At 37.1% G+C, this 17,409-nt stretch overlaps 1 non-coding gene across 1 annotated transcript; it reads right to left on the bottom strand.

The window, feature by feature from the left end:
* Positions 1-16,583: 16,583 nt before the first annotated feature.
* On the bottom strand, positions 16,584-16,690 carry LOC118487684. The gene has a single exon (XR_004882627.1). It is a non-coding gene; the product is annotated as a small nucleolar RNA R71 (small nucleolar RNA).
* Positions 16,691-17,409: the final 719 nt, after the last annotated feature.

The raw sequence follows: 17,409 nt of genomic DNA, 5'->3' as shown, positions 1-17,409 counted from the left end.
CAACATGGCTTAAGCCTTTTCAACATGGCTTAAGCCTTTTCAACACGGCTTGAGATCTTTTAGTGTAGCGGCTTGGCATGGCTTAAGATCTTTCAACACGGCTTGAGATCCTTCAACATAGTTTAAATATAAACTAATAATTAAAAAAATCTCAATGAAATGTGAGAACTTGAAAATCTCAATTAAAAAAATCTGAAAGTTTTAACTTGAAAATAAAAAATATTTAACTTGAAAATAAAAAATTACTAGGTTAGAACCCCGTGAATACACGAGTTAAATAAATGTAATTTTTATACTAAATAATAAAAAATATAACTTTAAAAACCTCGTGTATTGTACGAGTTGAATAAATGTAATTTTATATATTAAGTAATAAAAAAGTTATGTATTTAAGAATCTCGTGTATTGTACGAGTTGAATAAATGTAATTGTATATACCAAATAATTAAAAAAGTTATACCTTTAAAACTATGTGTATTACACGGGTTAAATAAATGTAATTTTGTATACTAAATAATAAAAGTGTAATATTTTTAAAAAACTCGTGTATTGTAAAAAAGTAATATCTTTAAAAAAACTCGTGTATTGTACCCGTGTAATACACATCTTTAACTCGTACAATACACGAGGTTTTTAAAGTTATATTTTTATTATTTAGTATAAAAATTACATTTATTTAACACGTGTAATACACATGGTTCTAACCTAGTAATTTTTTATTTTCAAGTTAAATAATTTTTATTTTCAAGTTAAAACTTTCAAATTTTTTTAATTGAGATTTTTTTAATTATTCGCTTATATTTAAACTATGTTGAAGGATCTTAAGCCGTGTTGAAGGATCTTAAGCCGTGTTGAAAGTTCTCAAGCCGTGTTGAAAGAACTTAAGACATGCCAAGCCGCTACACTGAAAGATCTCAAACCGTGTTGAAAAGGCTTAAGCCATGTTGAAAGATTTCAAGCCGTGTTGAAAAGGCTTAAGCCATGTTGAAAGATCTCAAATGGACACGTGACAATCATCGGTTGGTTAAACTGAAAGGATTTTTGAAGCCGTTTCAGCTTTCTTGAAATGGCTCATTGAGAGGTTTCTAATGGTTATTTTTGAAAAGTTGACCAATCTTTGGCTAATATCGTGATTTTCCCTAATAAAAATATATGTGTGTATTTATCTAATTATCAACATATACAAACTCAAGTGTGCATACGTCAGCCCCTTTATTGGGCAAATTGGACGGCATGTGTAATAGTGCCAGGCAGCTGCCTGATACTCTTCTATTGGCCTAACAAATTAATGTTTTCGACCCCGCTTAAAAATAAATTTACGCTTTTGCTCCCAGCTAAATATTTCAATTTTTCCACCGGTTAAAAATTACGATTTTGACCCGTTTCAGTTTACAGTTTTGCCATTAGTTTTTTTCCCTTAAAATTACGATTTTGCCATCAGGTCAAAGTTATGTTTTTGCCCACGCTTAAAAATAAATTTACGCTTTTGCTCCCGCCTAAAAATTTTAATTTTGCCATCGGCTCAAAATTACAATTTTGCCCCGTATAAATTTATACTTTCGCCATTAGTTTTTTTTTCTCACAGCCAGGTTACGGTTTTGTCCTCAATTTAAATTTACATTTTGCCCATCGTTTTTGTTTGATTTCCTGGTGACATTACAAGTTTGCCCCCAGTGCAAAATTACAGTCGTGCCGACAACTTCCTGGCACTCGCCCGCTGGTCCATTTAATTTACGATTTATCCCTGAATTAAAATTATGATTTGTTCCTCGGTTAAAAATAATGTTTTTTCCATCGTTTTAGTTTTTTTACCAAAACTATGAAGGTTTTTTGTTTTAATTGCTTTACTCGATTTAATTTCTTCCCGTGTCAAAGAGTTGCCTAACACTGGCTCATTAGTTCTGAAAAAATTACAGTTTTGCCCTGAGCCCAAAAATACGGTCTTATCATCGTTTTTATTTTTTTCCCTACTAAAATTATAGTATTCTTTTTTTAATTGGTTGCGAATTATTTGGCCATCGCCCCACAACGCGGGCGTGCATCTACTAATTCAAAACAAAATTAGAAGAGTACATCATACGGATTTACTATTTTAACAAAAATATAACAAATTAAATAAATAAATATAGTGTCTATGGTAGTCTAAATTAATGGAAAACCAGTGGATTTCCATGATCCATATTTAGTATAGTGTACGATAGTAAGTGTTCAATAAGTTTATATCAGAATACAATTGCGAATTCAGTTTTATTTTGTTTTGCAACACTAACGAACACGAGTTATAAAAAAAATTTAATGAAGTCAAAACTAGATAGGTTAAAACTAAATGATAAACATAAAATCTATTATTGATTCCCAATCTATCTATACTATATAATAAAAGAAACCATTAAAGGGACACTTGTCATCATATTAAGCTATTTAACTTTAATTATAGATAATCTCATACTAAATTATATAGATAATTGTTATTTAGTTTAAATTTAAAATTTAAAATTGTATTTATTATATTTAATATAACCAAATTTTTCTTATGACATAAATATAGTATATACCTACAGCCCTACAATTAATACTCAAAAGTGGGCCGGAAACAAAATAAAAAACATCACTAGAAGAAGCCAAAAAAGAGTGGAATAGATAATTGTTATTTAGTTATAAAAAAATTGCGGGGTATATAAAACTGAATATATTATAGATAATTGTTATTTCGTTTAAATTTAAAATTTATTTGTTTCATTATTAAAAACATTATATCGATTTTATTACATAATTTATAAATCAAATTGTATATAAATTGCAAATAATATATTTGATATATAAAAAAGATTTATTCAAACCGCGTAATACACGGGGTTTTTAAAAAATATAACTTTGTATTAATATATTATTTATGTTTTTCATTATTTAAAAAATTATATCGATTTTATTACATAATTTATAAATCAAATTGTATATAACTTGCAAATAATAATCTGATATATAAAATTAGATTTGTTTAAACTGTGTGATACACGGAAGTTTTTAAAGATATAACTTTGTATTGAAATATTATGTATTTTTATTTTCATTATTAAAAAATTATACCGATTTTATTACATTCAAAAAATAATTTGATATATAAGATTAGATTTATTGAAACCGTGTAATACACGGAGATTTTAAAGATATAACTTTTTTATTATTTGGAATACAAAATTACATATTTTTTTCAATCTGTGTAATACACGTGGTTTTAGCGATATAACTTTTTTTATTATTTGGTATATAGAATTACATTTATTTAATTCATACAATACACAGTGTTTTAAAGATATAATTTTTTTATTATTTAATATATATAATTGCATTTATTCAACTCATATGAGGTTTTTAAAGATATATTGTTTTATTATTTAATAAATCAAATTACATTTATTCAACCCGTGTAATACACAGGATCATAACCTAGTGAGTAATATAATGAGTTGAGTGAGAGAAAAAAAAATGTTTGAATCATGTTTTCAATTCTGTGTCAGCTATGAAAATGAGTGAATCGAAGAAGAAGAGAAATATCACAATCACAGTTGTTCGACTACAACTAACCAACGAGTAAATATACACACATACAAACTACCTTTCTCGTCCAAACTAACAACCAATAACAACCTACTCAAACTTATTACAATTGACACATTCAACCCATATACTTCAATATTTTACAATTGTGACCCTGCGATTTTAAAACGATAGCTAACTCCCTCCCTAAAATCATTATTGACCTCAAGAATGAAAATTAGGAAATTGTAGCTTGAAATCTTCAATATATTCCCATGAGGCTTCTGAAATTGGTAGGTTTTACCAATGCGCTGATATTTGCTGAACTTTTTTTTTTATCTTACCTTCTAACAATCCTCTTGTCAATTACAGCTCGCAGCTACAATAAGAACCTAGAACCAGCTAGTAAAGGAAACATAAGGTAGCGTTCGTTTCATGGAATGGAATGGAATTAGGAAGTTTTTCTTTGTAAAATTGATCTTGGTTGGGGGAGGAAGGAATTTGAAATCCCATGAATTTCTTTAATCAATGAAATTTATGACTATTTCAACATTCCATTCCATTCCTTCATTAAAGTGAAGGATTTCTAAGGAATGTTGAAATAGTCACAAATTTCATTGATTAAAGAAATTCATGGGATTTCAAATTCCTTCCTCCCCCAACCAAGATCAATTTTACAAAGAAAAACTTCCTAATTCCATTCCATTCCATTCCATGAAACGAACGCTACCTAAGAGTATTGTTACCATGAGCTCTTTTCAATAGGGATACATGGAAGGTTGGGTGTATTTGAGCACTCTTAGGTAAGTCTAGTTTGTAAGCTACTGCACCAATTTTCGCCGGAACTAATAAATGACTAATATACATAGGCCCCAATTTAGAATGCTGTTGAATTCTTAATAATGTCTGCACAAAAAGGTTTGATACAATTGTCATAGGACAACCATGTAACTTGAAGACATAATCTAAGAAGACTTAAGCCACATGTGGTGCAGTGTAAGGATGGTTTAGCCAAAGATGTTTAATAACAACAATTGTTTCAAATCTTTAAAATGTTGTGCTAAAGTTGGATTGTAAACAAAGATGTCATCAAAGAAAACTAGCGTACTTTTCCTCATTAAAGTTTTAAATGTAGCATTCATTAAGGTCTGAAATGTTGCAAGGCATTTGTTAAGCCAAATGGCATAACAACAAACTTAAACAGACCTTGATGAGTTCTAAATGTTGTTTTATGAATAGCCCTCTCAACCATTCTTACTTGATGATACCCAGCTGTAACACCTCGTAAAATCATGTCCAATTAAATAAAGACACGTGTCCTAAACCCTAAATGTGTAATGGATTGATTCCGAAGCACTAAACTGGACAACATTGAAAATCCGTATGCGAAGGGACTAAAAGTGTCAACATGCAAATTTATGCCTCTGAGTGACCTTTTACTAAACCCGAGACTTTATAATGCTGAAACAAGCTCTCGAAATAATTAATGATGATTATAAAAGTTGAAGGACTAAAGGTGTCAAGTTTGAAAGAATTCATGTTTCTGATCAACCTCTTACGGACCGCAAGGACCCAGGCTTACGGTCCGTAAGGAGGGTACCTTGGCGATACAAATTTAAATCGGTTACGGACCATAAGGGGTCATGCTTACGGTCCGTAAAGCCTGTATCTGGGCAGTAATTTTTTGACAGCTGCAAGTTTCTGCCATAAACCAACTTAATCACTTAGAACTCGATACCAGGAGCTTGTTGATTGTTTCTAAAACCACTAAGGGCACCTGTGAAGATCTCTTAACATCCATAACACCTGGCTTGATCCTAGAATGCTTCCTTCAACTATAAATAGAGGTTTCAAGTGCCTCATTCTTTGCTCACTTCATTCTAATCATTCTTCTCACTCTTGCTTGGAGATTCCTGATAAAGGAGACTCCCTCTAGTCTTAAAGATTCAAGCTAGGACCCTTTGTAAGTGTCCCTAGCCACTTTAGTTCAATTTTAGAGGTTTTATGGCCCAAAGTCAAAGTTGTCGTAAAATGACTTTGACCTTCGGTTAAAACCCAAATGGTACATGTGACAACCCGAGATCTCAAGGTCTTTCCTTGACGCATCACTTGTTTCACAACCCTGTTTTCACAATTCGTTTTACGTTGTAACATTTGCACGATATATGAATAATTAAAGTATAGTTATGTTTGGTTGTAAATGAAAACTTGTGAGTTGTTTAATGTTTAGTCATAGCACGTGCTTCATAACTTTGGCGAATAACTAGAGTTCTTCGTCAACTTCACTTCTTGACGAAGAAGGTCCTTCGTCACAAACACTTCCTGACGAAGAAGGTTCTTCGTCATCATCACTCTTGACGAAGTATAGTCTTCGTCAAAGAGGGTTCTTCGCCAGAAAGGCCCTCGGCCCAAATCCCTTCGTAGCCTAATGGGCCCGACTGTTATTTTATTCACAACTTTCATAACCCTTAAAGCTTAGAATAAAACATCAAACCCTAAACACTCCTCTTCTCCCTTGCATACTCGACGGCTGTTTCCAATCATTTGAACTCTCAGTGTCTCGATCAAATCAACCCATTCGGTATCTTGGTTAGTGTTCTATCTATGATAGTTTGTTATGATCTGGGTGTGATGATTGTTATAATATGTAAGGACTGCCCAAAAATGTCCCTAAACGACCCGTAAGTGTAAACCCGGACCCCTAAAACCCTATCGTGCATGAAAAACCAAGAAAAACAAGAAATCTGACCTTCAGGCGGGCCGCATAAGGGTTAAGCATGGCCTTACGCGGGCCGCGTCAACATGAAGTTTAACCGGATAAGCATCCGGGACCACGTGTTGACCAGGTGGTGACCCTACTCGTGACATATATGCCCTACACGTAGACTAGGTGGCCACGCGGGCCGCGTAAAAGTTATGTAAGGGTTTACGCGGGCCGCGTAAAACCCAAATTCAGGCTATAAATAGCCAGTGCATGGGACTTTCATTCTGTTGTCGAAAACTTTTTACAAAAACGAAGATAGACTGCTTAAAGCTATAATTTCACATAGAGAGGTGCTGCCACGATACCGGGTACTAACTCGATCGTTATTACGATTCAATGTCTGATCGATTGGAACTATCCAATGGATGTTTAAGTGCTGCCCACATTAGGGTTATACTTTGTCATTCATCATGAATAAGATGGATGTTTAGTATCGCACTTTGTCATTCGTTGTGGGGGTTTGTATCTCGTGAGTTATCGTAAATGATGTATTAGTTACTAACCTAGTTCGTGTGCATTGTTGTTTAAACTAGGTTATCAGGCTTATCAGTAGGCTAAACTCTGCCCGTATAAACTTGCAATGTGAGTCATTCTCTTTTTATCAACAGTATTTTACAATACTCCTATTATTTTCAAAGTTATAATTACAGGGATTAAGTCGTGGTTATCTTAAATCACTGGCTAGTGGGGTATTGTGCACATTACTAATTTCTCACAGTTAGGCTAATCAATCCTAAAAGTGATAATCATCACTACTTGGGTGAAAGAACCCAATAGTGGTATGACCATCGTCACACGGTTGTGACACGGCGCCAGATAAAAATAAGATAAAGGCCATTGTAATCGCTCTTATGCTGTAATTAATAACTATGTGTCGTTTTATTAAATTTGAATGATTCACCAGTATTTCCCCGCTGACAAAAATATTTTTAAAACATGTTTCAGGCGACCTCATGTGAATCAAGAAAAGTGCTACGGAGCACTAATCAAGCTTGAAGTGGTGGCTCAATTAAATAAATAAACATGTTTTGTAAATCGGGGAATTTCCTCGGGAAATTCCTCTATTGTAAATTACGGCGTCATCCCAAGTGATGAAATAAAATAATCGGGCATTTTCAAGTTTAAAAGATCCTGTTAAAATCTTCCGCTGCCAAATCAATAATAAATACCACAAGTTTTTCTGCCCCGCGGCTCCTGGACCGGGTAAAACCGGGACGGGGGCCGTGACAGGAAAAAGGTGGTATCAGAGCCACTGATTCAAAGCCAATTAAGTATTCTTAAATACTTAAATTTCTGATTGCCATTCTGTGATTCTGTGAAATTTTAGTTACAAGAATTTAACATAGAATTTTGTGTGTCTCTTCATATATGCTAACATCATGAATGAACTATCAGAAGCCCTTCAAAACTTTACTATCCATACAACAGATATGGATACTACCACAGGCTATCAGGCTGATGTTGAGGAACCAATGGTATTCCGGGCTCAACCCGAGGATAAACCAAAGGTGAAAAAGAGAAGGAGGTTTGTAGGCTGGAGACGTGTGCGTAGGAAGAAACCAACGATACCGAAGGCAAAAGCTAAAAAGGTTGAGGATCCCAAGGATAAGGGAAAAGGGATAGAGATTGGAGAATGTTCTGGGCAAGCTCAAGAAATGCCGCCCTGGGAGGAGTTAGATCAGAAACTGGCACTTAGTGACCTCATCGGACCTGCCGATGAAGACTTTTTCTATTACCAGTTGAATCCCAACTCCCAGTAAATTTGGAGCCGGCTATCCCAGATTCCATTGTGAACCCCCAACCTCTACCCGCAGAACTGGAAGAATGGTGGACCACCGACTGGGAATTTCAGAACCTTTTGAATAACCCTAACACCTTTTTCCCTCAGTTTGACCCGGAGCCTGCACCAAACCCACCAATGAGTAATGAAAACTTAGCTGAACTCCGCTATGATGGCGATGAGTTGGTGGATGCAGGGAATAGAATTCGGGAAGTGGGAGAACAGATCTCCTGGAAGTACGACGAGAGGGAACGTCGTTTCTGAAATACTAGCTGACAAAGAAAGGGTGTGGTGGTGTGTTTGTTTAATAATAATAAAATAATAGATAATATAATCTTGTAAAATAACTAAAATAAAACTTTTGTAAAATAATCAGTGTGTACAGATGCATACTATTAAAATATATAAACTCGGATAGTCGCAAGGTCGACAGTTTTGGCTGTACATGTTAGTGTGATTGTGTGTTTCTTTCTTTTATTTGACTATTTGTTAATTTACAGTATGGGTAAGCAAAGAATCTCGGACATCTATTGTCAGCTAGATAATTCACCAAAAGATAAGGGAACCTCATCTCAAGCAAATTCCTCAAAATATTCAGCAGATACTAAGGAAGGAATATTTGTTCGTAAGGCACAATTTGAGGAACCACTTAACCCTAAGAAAAGACGTCGGATTATTAGAAAAAGTCAAGAAAAAGAAATGATCATTAGTAAGGAAACTCAGGAAATAAGTAATAAACCCCCATGGGAAGACGAATTAGATGAAAAATGGGCAGATCTTTATATGTTAGCTACTACAGCAATAAATGCCAACCTCTAATTAAGTAAACTGCCAAACCTGGACCAACCAATAAAGTTAGTTCTCAACACCTTTATCCAGTGCTAGCACCTATATCATCTATACACGAGAAACTCTAGTAAAAAGAAATAAAATAAAAATATGCCGAATAGAATGTCCCTAGCTAGATTAAAATGCATAAACCTAGTATATTTTATTTTTCCGTTGTAAGTTGTAATAGATATATATATAAATAAAAGTCGACTATTTTAGCTATATGGGTTTAATGTGATTTCGTGCGATTATTTTAATTGCATTTGGTCATATTTATTCGTACCAATAACTTATTTAGACATATTGTTAGTTATCAGATGGAACACGCTGTAAATGAACCGATTAATGAAGTTAATTAATCGAAAAATCATAACGAGGATCACTTCTTAAATCGACAAGATATAGAAAACATTGTCGCTCAGGGAATAGTTAACGCTATTCCAGCAATCGTCGCTGCAGTTAAAAATCCTGTTGAGCCTTCACAAGCTCACCATAGTAAACGCACAAGCGACGATAATTTCAGTAATAGTGTTAACGTAGGAGGCAATGATGACAACTTAATTCAGGCCCCAATACTCAAAAAAATGAAAGCTGCAACACCTGGTTGCACTTACAAGGAATTTCTTGCCTGTAAACCAGCTGAATTTGCAGGTACTGAAGGGGCGACCGCCGCACTGCATTGGTTAGAGAAAATAGAAGCCGTAATTAAAATAAGTAAATGTGTAGAAGAAGATAAAGTTATGTATGCTTCTCACCTTTTCAAGGAAGAGGCATTAGAATGGTGGAATACGGTACTGCAAGCCAAGGGAAGTGACTTGGCCTATGCTATGAGTTGGGAAGAATTCAGACAAATGGTGGAAAGAAAATTTTGTCCTGAATATGAGAAGGAACAAATGGCAAAAAAGTTCCTGAGCCACCGAATGGTGGATGTTAACTGTCGAGGTTATACTTCGAAATTTTTCGAGTATGCCAGGATCGTGCCAACTCTGGCTTCGCCAGAGGCAGTACTTATTTCTCGCTATATTTGGGGTTTGATTAGCGAGATTCGTAATATCGTCAAAGCTGCCAGACCTCGCACAATTGATGATGCGGTAGAATTAGCCAATACTTTGACAGATGATCTGGTACGCACGCGAAAAGAAAACAGAAAGAAGGATCTGGCTCAGAAAATTTCCCAAGGGTACCGAGGGAGTAATGCTAGTAACAACTTCAGGAAAAGAGGAACTGGGCAATCCTCCACTATCCCATTCTGCAGGATTTGCAAAAGAAAGCATTCTGGAAAATGCAGAGGGTATTGCAATTTCTGCAAAATTCCAGGGCATCAAGAAGAAGATTGCAGGAGGAAAAAATCAACGATCTGCTTCAACTGTGGAGAAGCTGGACATTTTAGACCAGACTGCCCTAAACTGGTCAAACCAGCTGACAATAAGGCTAAACCTGCAGAGGGAACTACCAAGAAAAATGCAAGAGCCTTTCAGTTGACTACACAAGAAGCGGATCTGATTCCGGATATGATAGCGGGTACGTTTCTAGTTCACAACGTTTATGCGAAAGTATTATTTGACTCTGGTGCAAACCAAAGTTTTATAAATACTTCGTTCTGCCAAGCTCTTAAGTTACCTTTAACTAAGCTTAGACAGATTTATACAGTAGAAACAGCCAACGGTAACTCTGTTAGCATAGATCGAGTCTTGCAGGAAGGTAAAATAAAACTTTCAGGTTATAAATTTTCTACAACCCTGTTACCCATGAACCTAGCTGGATTCGATGTTGTGTTAGGAATGGATTGGTTAGTAGCCAACCATGCTCGAATCCTTTGTGAAAAGAATTCCATAGAAATTCGTGCGCCATCAGGAGAAATAATTGTGGTTATAGGGGACAAGCCACCAAAGCCAATGAAATTCATTTCAGTCATGAAAGTGCCTAGTTATTCCAGAAAGTAGGGAATAGCATATATGGTTTCAGTAGTTGTTAATACCAAAAGTAAAGAACTTAAGGACATTCCAATAGTATCAGAATACTCGGATGTATTCCCCGAAGAACTACCTGGATTACCACCCGATAGGGAAGTAGAATTTAGAATTCAGCTAATTCCTGGAACTACACCGATAGCTAAAGCACCTTATCGGTTAGCACCCACCGAAATGTTAGAATTGAAAAAGCAGTTAGATGAATTACTAAGCAAAGGATTTATACAACCTAGTTCATCCCCTTGGGGAGCACCAGTGTTGTTTGTGAAAAAGAAAGATGGTTCGATGCGAATGTGTATCGATTATAAGGAATTAAATAAAGTTACAATTAAGAATCGATACCCATTACCTAGAATTGATGATCTTTTTGATCAGCTTCAGGGAGCTAGATATTTCTCTAAGATAGATTTACGCTCCGGATACCATCAATTGAAGGTACAAGAAGAAGACATACCTAAAACTGCTTTTAGAACTTGGTATGGTCATTACGAATTTACAGTTATGCCCTTTGGATTAACAAATGCTCCTGCAGCATTTATGGATATGATGAATAGGATCTGTAAACCGTACTTGGATAAATTTGTAATTGTCTTCATCAAAGATATACTTATTTATTCCAAAAGTCAAGGAGAACACTGTCAACACCTGCATGCACTCTTAACTTTGTTAAGAAAGGAGAAGCTTTACGCCAAATTCTCGAAGTGTGAATTTTGGCTCCAGGAGGTACAATTTTTAGGGCACATGGTGAATGATGAAGGTATTCACGTAGATCCTTCCAAAATAGAAGCAATCACCAAATGGAAGGTCCCACAATCAGCTATGGAAGTTTGAAGTTTTCTAGGATTAGCTGGGTACTATAGGCGATTCATTAAGGATTTTTCTAAGATAGCTGTACCATTAACTAAGCTAACTTGCAAAGCGGTTAAGTTTGAGTGGGGACCTAGGCAAGAAGAGGCTTTTAAGATTTTAAAACAAAGGTTAACAAATGCCCCAATTCTTGCCTTACCAGAAGGAACTAAATATTTTGAAGTTTACTGTGATGCTTCTAAATTAGGATTAGGATGTGTGCTAATGCAACGCAAGAAGGTAATTGTGTGTGCCTCAAGGCAATTGAAGAAGCACGAGGAAAATTATACGACTCATGATTTAGAGTTAGGATCAATAATTTTTGCCCTCAAAATTTGGAGACATTATTTGTATGGAAGTAAGTTTACCGTTTATACGGATCATAAAAGTTTAAGATACATATTTGGGCAAAAAGAATTAAACATGAGACAAAGAAGATGGATGGAAATTCTAAGTGACCACGACTGCGATATTCAATATCACGAGGGAAAAGCAAATGTAGTCGTGGATGCTCTCAGTCATAAGTATCATGAAAAGCAAAGGCGAGTTCGTGCTCTTAGATTAAATCTTCAAGTAGATTTAATGGAATAACTAAAGAATGTTCAAGAAACAGCAATCAATGACGATGCTGAAGGAATGAAAGGAAATATAAAATAACTAGAGCAAGGTACCGATGGAATTTGGAGATTTCACACGAAAAGGATATGGGTACCTAAACAGGGAAATTTAAGAGATAAGATTTTAGAGGAAGCCCATAAATCTAGATATACCGTGCACCCAGGAAACAATAAGATATACCAAGACCTAAGAAATCATTTCTGGTGGATAGGAATGAAAAAGGACATAGATAGATATGTATCTAAGTGTCTAACTTGTTCGCAAGTTAAGGCAGAACACCAGAAACCTTCAGGGTTACTCCAACAATTAGAAATGCCTATTTGGAAATGGGAACTAATAACCACGGATTTCGTTACTAAGTTGCCTAAAACCAGAAAAGGTAATGACGCGATTTGGGTGATTGTGGACCGATTAACCAAATCAGCTCATTTCTACCCATCAAGGAAACCTTTAGCATGGAAAGATTAGCCAAGTTGTACGTAGATGAAGTAGTATCCTTACATGGAGTTCCACTCTCCATTGTATCAGATAGGGATAGTCGTTTCACTTCACATTTCTGGACGAGTTTTCAAGAAGCAATGGGAACCCGATTGAATTTAAGTACTGCCTACCATCCGCAAACTGACGGACAAAGTGAAAGAACAATCCAAACCCTGGAAGACATGCTCAGGGCATGTGTAATCAATTTTGGTGGTAACTGGGATAACCACCTACCCTTAATTGAATTCTCATATAACAATAGTTATCATTCAAGTATCGAAGCTGCCCCGTTCGAAGCACTGTATGGACGCAAGTGTAGAACTCCGGTTTGCTGGGCAGAAATAGGAGAAAGCCAATTATCAGGTCCTGAGATTGTGCAAGGGACCACTGACAAGATAACTCAAATCAAGGAAAGATTGAAGACGGCTAGAGATCGCCAGAAAAGTTATGCAGACAACCGACGTAAGCCGCTAGAGTTTTGAAGTCGGAGACAAGGTACTCTTGAAAGTTTCTCCTTGGAAAGGAGTAGTTAGGTTCGGTAAGAAAGGAAAGTTGAGTCCAAGATACATAGGACCATTTCCAGTAATTCAGCGCGTAGGACCAGTTGCCTATCGCTTACAACTACCAGAAGAGTTAGCCGGGGTACATGGCGTATTTCATGTATCCAACCTCAAGAGATGTTTATCTGACGAACCCCTGGTAGTACCTCTTCAAGATATACAAGTGAATGAAAAGCTGAAGTTTGTTGAGAAACCACTTCAAATAGAAGATAGAAAGATTAAATTTCTCAAACACAAAAGACTGGTACCAGTCAAAGTCAAGTGGGATTCTAAAAGAGGACCTGAATACACTTGGGAGCTGGAATCGGAAATGAAGCGAAAGTATCCTCACTAATGAATCTCGAGGACTAGATTTTAAATAAGGTGGGGAGGATGTAAGGACTGCCCAAAAATGTCCTTAAACGACATGTAAGTGCAAACCCGGACCCCTAAAACCCTATCGTGCATGAAAAACCAAAAAAAAAAAGAAATCTGACCTTCGGGCGGGCCGCGTAAGGGTTAAGCATGGCCTTACGCGGGCCGCGCCAACATGAAGTTTGACTGGATAAGCATCCGGGACCACGTGTTGACCAGGTGGTGACCCTACTCGTGACACATATGCCCCACACGTAGACTAGGTGGTGATGGGTGTAAAATGCAACATATAAATTACATCAAATGAGGCATAAAACTAACCCTTTTTAAGTACTAATGTTGGAAAAAGAGTGTTTTTGTCTTCCTTTTGTATTTTCAGGATGAAATGAGCTCAAATTCACAAAAGAAGCAAAAAGACAGCTAAATCTAACATAAATACAAGAAAAGGAACAAAATTGGATTGCCCGACCCCTCAACGACATCCTCCCAAGCAAAATAGAGAAGGCAGGAAACTGAACACGCCCCGTGCTCAGCCAGCACGGGGCCGTACCCAAGAAGCAGCAGAAAAGACAAACCTATAGAAGCTTCTATTGCCCACCACGGGGCCGTGTCCAGTGAACACGGGGGCGTGGCGAAAGTACAGCAGGCGCATTAATTGTAATTTTGAATTACAATTAATGAAGAGAGAGAGAGTGTCAGACAAGCACGGTGGCGTGTCCAGTGGACACGGGGCCGTGCCCAGCCTTCTGTTCAGCCTATAAATAGGAGTGCTTGGTTTCATTTCAACTCATCCCTTGGCACACCACCTCTCTCACACTCCATCCACCACCCACCACCATCACAACACCATCATCCACCACGATCATCCATTGTCCATCATAGAGTGTGTGAGTCGTCTCGGGATCCAAGATTGATCGTAAGAGTTCTTGACAATCAAGGCCATGTTTGCCTAAGTCTCTTACATCACTTGGTGAAGACAAGTGTTTAGTATAATACTTTTTATTTTTAATCTTTTGCACTTTTTATTTGGTTTTGTATTAATGACTTTAATAACTAGTTGCTTATGTTGAAGGTGATCTTTCCTTATCGTTTGTCCGTGGTGTCTTGGCATTATTTTACTGTTTATATAAAATAAAAGATTTTCACCATTCATATCTCCATGGTCTATATGGAGGTATGTTGGCTACCTGGTCGGGGGTTAAGGGAACGGTTTGGTAAGGGTCTTGCCCTTGTTCAGCGTTTAGAGGTCCTGCAAGGGACCTGGGTCAAATTTAGTAGGATCTCCTTCAATGCCCATAGGTATTGGATGGCGGGGATCCAAACTCTTTGACCCCCTCATAAGTCAACTACTATTAATACTATAACCCGGCTATTTAGGACTGTATCCCTGCTGACTCAGACTACTTAGTCGAGGGTAACGTCACCGCCAAAAGCGGGGCCTACCATAATTTGCATTAATAACTTAATTCATTATCTTCCAATAATCCAACCCTTTTAGGATTGTATCCTTGCTGACTCAAACTACTGGGTTGAGGGTAACGTCGCCTTCAAAAGAGGGGCCTACTACAATAACTAGGATAATCTCTTAAACAAGTGCAAAAGTGCGAAAATAATCAAAGGTTATACTAATACACGAGTCGGATCCAAGTGATTCATCTTGTCTATCTGTTTTTATTTTATTTTTATTTTTCAGCATTTAGTTAGTTTTTATTTTCTTAGTTTAGAAATCTTTTCTAACTTTTTGATTTGATTAGACGTTGAGGATAAACCGGTACTAAAAGCTCTTGTGTCCTTGGACGATCTCGGTATCTTACCAACACTATACTACGTCCACGATGGGTGCACTTGCCCATATGTGTGTTTAGTGTTAGTAAATATCGTGTTTTATAAATTTAAAACTTGGCTAAAAGTGTAAAAAGGGCTTAAATATACATTAAAAATATATTACACTACACGCACATCAAGTTTGTGGCGCCGTTGCCGGGGACACAAGGATTTTAAGAAAGTTAGGAGTCAACGGCCTAATCATATTTTTATTTTTTTAGGATTTTCTTAGTTTTTCAGCTTCTGCAGAGCTCAGCACGGGCCGTGCCTGGTTGGACACGGGCCGTGCCCAGCATAGTTACTGGCAGTTTTTAGTTTTCCAAGTTACAGAAGGCTAACCACGGGGCCGTGTCGGTGCAACACGGGGCCGTGTCCAACTCTCCAGTAATTGGGATCTGGAAAACAACCAATGCAACTCCGACCACGGGCCATGTTCACTAAGCACGGGGCCGTGGTGAACCTTCTGACCAGCATTCTTTTCTGTTTTTATTGCAGGACTTGGAACCAGACACCATCCTACATAGTGTATGAGCTCCAGTTCTAATAAGGACATAAAAGAACCTCTAGAAGAACCCGAACGCTTTCTCAGAAAAAGACTAAAAGCTAAAAACCAAGCGAAAGTTTCGGGGAATCCACCTCCAATGGCGGACCAACGTACCCTTATGGATTATCTACGACCCACCGTAGGTAACCTAGGCGCCGCTATCAATGCACCGAATGTTGAAGCCAATAACTTCGAACTTCGGCCGCATTTGATACAAATGCTCCAAAACTCCGCAACCTTCCATGGGCTTGCGGACGAGGATCCCCATCTACATATTACTAATTTCTTAGAAATATGTGATACCTTTCGGATCAATGGAGCATCAAATGACGCCATCCGCCTTCGAATGTTTCCTTTTTCACTAAAAGACCGAGCAAAAGCTTGGCTCAACGCCCTCCCAGCTGGATCGGTAAACACCTGGGATGAACTAGCCCAAAAATTTCTATATAAGTATTTCCCTCCAGCTAAAACGGCTAAATTAATGACTGAAATTAATACATATTCACAAGAGGACGGGGAATCCTTATATGAAACTTGGGAAAGGTTCAAGGAACTATTGCGCAAGTGTCCACATCATGGCCTTGCGATATGGCAACAAGTATCCACTTTCTATAATGGATTGTTGCCACACACAAGGCAGACACTTGACTCTAGCTCCGGGCGACTTTTAGGTAATCGCCGCCCGCATGAAATATATAACCAAATTGAGGAAATTGCTCAAACCAATTTTCAGTGGCACACCCCCCGAGGCAATAAATCTATTGCCCCGGGCGCCCATAAGGTTGATGAAAGCACTTCTTTACAAGCCCAAATCGAGGCCCTTTCTTCAAAAATAAAAAAATTAGAAATGACAAAAACAGTCTCGGTTATGGCTTGTGAAGGGTGTGGCGGGCCACATGAAAATTGGAGTTGTATGAAAGAAACAGACGATCAACAAGAGTCGGTAAGCTACATTGATAATAGACCTAGGCCGTCGGGTCCTCCAACGGGCACTTACAACCAAGGATGGCAAAACAACCCAAACCTTGGTTGGAGAGAGCCCGATAATAGTAGTAACCAACAAACCCAACGAACAAACTTTCAACAACCAAGAAATGAGTCACAAAATTTCACTCAACAACAAGGTGGACGAGAAAGGCTTGAAGATACTGTATCTCGCCTCATCTCCGACAATGAAAAGAAAAACTCGGAAAGGTTTCTACAATTAGAATCAAATTTTAGAAATCAACAAGCTAGTATTCAAAACATAGAAAAACAATTAAATCAACTAGCTCAAAATTTTTCCGAGAGACCACAAGGTG

This window comes from Helianthus annuus, chromosome 15, assembly GCF_002127325.2.
Source record: "Helianthus annuus cultivar XRQ/B chromosome 15, HanXRQr2.0-SUNRISE, whole genome shotgun sequence".
Lineage (NCBI taxonomy): Eukaryota > Viridiplantae > Streptophyta > Magnoliopsida > Asterales > Asteraceae > Helianthus > Helianthus annuus.
Note: the sequence above shows the minus strand (reverse complement) of the source record. Positions and strands in the feature narration are given on the sequence as shown.